Here is a 5,256-nt window from a genome sequence, read left to right as displayed (position 1 = left end):
TGATTAGACAAAACACTGAAGAATTTTTTTCTAGGGGCTAAGATTTAAGAAAAAAAATCATTACCCACCGCTCCCCCCAAACAATCATACTTTCTGTTCTGCCCCCCAGCAGGTCTGTGCTAGCTCTACCACTGGCACCAAGCACTACTGCCAGGCCAACCAGGCGCGCCATGCGAGCTGGCATGGGCGTGCGAGGTGGGAGAGACGGGTTCTTGAAGGTGCAGCTATGGGCGAAAAAGAGGGCGGGAGCGAGAAAGGAAACATGGGAGGGGAGAGCGATCGAGGAGGGAGAGAGGGCGGCCTAAAAGTGAACTCTGGTGGATCAATGACGATGGACGTGCTAGTGCCAGGAAATTTCCTGTAGGCGACGCTTAAAGAAACCGTAAGGCACGTCTGCTACTCTCGAAGAGCATTGTGGGCCAAGGAATCCTGACGGCCGACCAGTGATGTAGTTCACTCCCAAGAATCCCTCTCGTTCGCCCTGATCTCCGACCTCTGTGATGGCAAAGTGTTTCGTGGTGATTTGTTCACGATGCCGAGGTTTTGCGGCAGCGGCAGCGTGTCCACGATAGCTTGGTCCAATCTGATGATAAGTGGTGGGAGGTGCGCGATGGATCGAATGAAAATCCTCCTCGTCTTTGGTCGGAGCGGGCGGCGACGACCCCCATGAGACTACCACCCTTTATTTAGAGCCGATGGAACAAATATCAAACATGGTATTGTGTTTGTTCCATCGAGACATCTTAAAAGTTCCTCTTCAATTTCAACCAGACTTGGCGTGTGTTGACTATTAACCGTGTACAATTTATATCTGAATCTAGTCCCTCACTCATCTCACCAAAAAAGCCGTCGCTTATCTGCTACCTTGACTGAGAACAGAGGATAAGAAAAGCTACATCTGTACATGGATTTCCCGTGATTGGTTTTGGGAAACTCTAATGACACCATGCAGCAACTACAAATCCCAGGGGTTGCAACATACGTACAGAAGCGAACGTCATAGATCAATAAAATAGGGTTTTTCCCCGCTTTATATTATAAAGCAAGAACACGATCACAAAGTAATTACCGGGGCAAACGACACATCAAGCCCAAATGGAAAAAGAAGAAGACAAAAATGCCAAAAACGGCAGCTCGACAAGCACGGGTGGTCCACCACCGCTACACCCTCCATCTTCATCCCACCACTTGCCATGGCACCGGACCGCGCGCGTACCAAACAACACCTCCAAAAAGGAATGCGACGCCAACAACGCTCCTACCCGGACAAGTCCTACACTGCGTTTGGATGTACGCATTCAGCCTCCGAATTGTGAATTGGTATTGATATGCTCTAATTCAGCCGTTTGGATGGTCGCATTGGCTGATGGAATTGAGCCTCAATACAGAGCATGACTTCCGCACACTTGCGCACGTCTGCCCGCAATACCGAGCCAGGGGGCTCCGAGTTGCTCGGAAACGGCCGCACTCGCACCCTCACGCAAAACTTACCTCTTTGTTTTGTCTCAAAATAGAAAGGACGCCTCGCCAATGAATTCCCACCACCCTAGATCTGGCGCCCGCCGCCAGGGGCTCTTCTCCGTCACGCTCGCCGCCCGCCACCAGGGGCTCCTCTACCGTTGCGGTCGATGACGACCTGGATGCTCGTCGTCCCTATGGACCTGCTCTGCTCTGAATCCCACGGCTGTGGGAGTTTCGATACACGAGGGGCTGCGCCTACACGAGCTTCGCCCACAAGCTGGCCGGCGTGGCTCCGTCCCCGTCGTGGATGGTTGGCTCGCCGTTGGGGACGACTCGTCCCGTGCTACTCGCGGCCGTTCTGCCGAGTTCATGGCGCAGCTCATGAAAAACGTAAATTCCATAGCATGGCATCCAAACGTAACATTGGTATTGCTAGCTTGTCAAATTCCAACTTGCAATATGGTGTACATCCAAACATCTGTATTGGTATTGGTTTTCATTGCAATATACAGGTTGATTTGGTATTGGACCCAATGCAATTCAGAGGCTCCCAATACGTACATCCAAACGAAGCGCTAGGGTTTTCCCCGGCACGCAGAAGGGGAGCGGGGATGGGTAGCACCGACGGCCTCCAGGAAGGAATGGCGGCACCCACCTGCATCACCGTGCCGGAGCCGGAAGAACCGGCAGGGATTGCTCCCGCACCCCCATGCCCGAAGATAGCTAGCTACCTACCTACCTCATCCATCCATCGACATTCTACTACATTAGAAGGGCATTGTGCGCTTTGCTGCACCACTTATGTTCTTGGGGTTGTACATGTTTTATTTTACGTGGTAATTTTTTTATGTTTTGAATTTTTTTTGTTTATTTTTTGAACGAGGCAAAAGACTTGCCATTTTCATTGATTAAGAATAAGAGATTTGCCCAATAAACCGGGCTAAAACCGATACAACACAATTCATATGACATGGGCACCACCGGCCAACCTGGCCACCGACATGGAACCCGAAGCTGCAAAGAAGAAAACCATCCGCCGAGGAGTCGCAAGCGTCATCGTCATCACCGGTTACCTCGAACGGGCGACTCCGACTTCACTATAGAGCTCCATCATCGAGGCCAACCCGCAAATAGCCGCACAAGCCACAACGGCAAATGCCAACGGATGACCACACACACAAGCAACCGATGACTCTGACTTTGACGATGAGCACCGCAAGGGGAATATCCAAGACTTGCACCGACCATGGCCTCCCCAAACGACCATCGAGTGTCTGTCATCGTCACCACCTGGACTCGCTCGACCGCAGTTTCGACTTCAAAGCAACCAAGCAACCAACGGAAGGGCACCTCGGACACGCGGGGAAGAATCGACTACCGAAGTCCACGCCGCGACCCGAGCTCCTCTCGAAGTCATCATCGTTGCCAAAACAGAAATCGGCGCCCCGCCTCAGCAAACCGAACTCCTCTCAACGCCATCATTGTTTTGAAAATAGTGACGTCCTAGTTGGTTTGACGTTTGGGGGAAGCAATGGAGTGTGTTCTTTTTATTAGAGATGCTACAGCTACAAATAGACTTTAAGGAATCATGGCTAGAGATAGATGTGTCGATTTTGGTTGGAGATTAGGGGAATAATGGCCCAACGATGAAAATCAGGGAAGTGATTGAATGTGTGATTGGAGGGCATCTTTTAATTAATAGAAATACATGATAAAGTTACCTATGTTGTTGGCCGCATGTGTTATGCTAGTGCTAAACATGTCATAGGCGATATTTTCTTTTTGTCAACAAAGGCCCATACTCCACACACTTACCAAGGGAACCATTCATCAAGAGATCCCACCACGAGGCCTAGGTCAACGACCCAATGAATCGTCTATCCAATCCAAATTGAAGACCTTGGTTGAATGAGGGGGCTTTAAAGTTAGGAGGCATAATGAAGTTAGAGATTTCATTGCCACAACTAAGGATTGCCGAGTCAAAATCAGGTATTAAAATTGTATACCTCAATGAATGCGAGAGCTCCAAAATTAGGGAGCATAGTGTATTAAAAAGTTGAACGAGAGAACTTCTTGTGAAATTGTTAACCCAGATTGTATACCTCAATCGAATGTGAGGACTCCAAAAGAACTCCAAAATTAGGGAGCATAATTAAAATATTTGAATGAGAGAGCTCTTTGTGAAATTGTTGACTCGGTCAAAATTGGATAACCCGATCCCAATTGAAGACCTCAATTGAATGTGTGGTCTTCAAAATTAGAGAGCTTAGTGTTATAGAGGATACTACTACCAACCTATAGACTACAGTCTATAGACTGAAACGTTCATAAATTTGAACTGAATTTCTAGTACACCTTTTGATCCATGCCAACCATAAAGCTTACATCACGTGAAGAGAAGAAAAAATGATTCTGTACGAGAGTATTTTTCCATAATCTAAATGTTTGGTTGTGCTGGAACTGTAATGAAGTAAAATTAACTAGCATTGGCGCTAGGGCATTCCAGTGATTCGCATGTCCTTTTTCTTTTGCGAAGAATCATAGGGTTTATTACTGCAAAGTTATAGGTTTACAATCCTCAGCTATAAGCACGCTGACAAACGGTGGAGAACATTCGCATGTCCTTGATCATGTTGAACTCGACGACATTGCCGCACGACCTGGTGATATTGTGTTGGGTAAATTCATACTAGTACATGTACATGTACTATGTAGAAGGCCGTGCTTAGTACCGTAGTGCTCAGTCGAGCAGTTCCGGTCAGCTGAAATCAAGCAGACAAGCAAGTAGTACAAATTGTTAGCTTACAGCTGACTGTAGTTACACAATTGTGAACGCTCTTGTGTATTGTGGGCAGGTCGGCTGCAACTTAACTGCAGTTCTGTGTGTGCAAGATTAGAGTTGTAGCATTTGTTGCTCAACTACATTACAGTTGCCTGAGAACTAGTATGCATGCAGTCGCGACCATGATACTAACTACGGAGTACGCACATCGTGCCGGGCCATCACGGTTCAGACAGTATCGAAGGACCTACATGATCATGCAGGCCTGGTCGTCGGCGCCGGCGCCGGCGTAGGGATCCTAGATGCGGAATGGAGGCGCCACCATGCGGAAACCATCTGGCACGGGGGTGTGGCGCTCCTCCACGTGGGACTGCTCCTCCAGGTCCTCCACCCGCTCCGGCGATGATGGTGCAGACGAGGATGAAGACGGCGTCGGCGATCGGCGACGGTGAACACGATGGTGACCGTGACAACGGCGGCGGCGATTGAGCTCGTCCTTGAGGCGGTAGAACAGAGGGTGCAGCGACCCGAGGACTACTGCCCGTTGATGACCATGCATGGCACATATCTCACCGGCAGAGAATCGGTGTCTGCCGCCGCCGTGGTCGCTTGTCGACGGGGAGGTGGTCGCGTTGCCGATGCATGGTCGGGCTGCAGCTGTACAATTGATCATGGGGCATGGCCACTGCCCTCATGGCAGGAGCATATGCAACACGCCATCGTGGTGGAGCCGGCAGGATCAGACTGCGGTTTCTTGGCCTTCCCAAGAGCAGGAAACCTCCCCTTCACCAGTGGCGGACCGTCGTCGTCCTCGTCAGGCGCCTGCTGGGTGTTGTTGTTGGCATTGGTCACCACCGTGCAGGGATCGCTGGGGCAGTTGGGCAGCGCAGGACACGCCGTCTCGCCAGCACAGGACACACTGTCTCGCCAGCACAGCCAGGGCATGGCGGTCAGGGGGACTCGCGGTAGAGCTGCTGCCCCTGCCCATTCGTGAGCAGCGCAGCAAGCAATGG

The sequence above is a fragment of the Triticum aestivum genome, chromosome 2B, assembly GCF_018294505.1.
Source record: "Triticum aestivum cultivar Chinese Spring chromosome 2B, IWGSC CS RefSeq v2.1, whole genome shotgun sequence".
NCBI lineage: Eukaryota > Viridiplantae > Streptophyta > Magnoliopsida > Poales > Poaceae > Triticum > Triticum aestivum.
Note: the sequence above shows the minus strand (reverse complement) of the source record.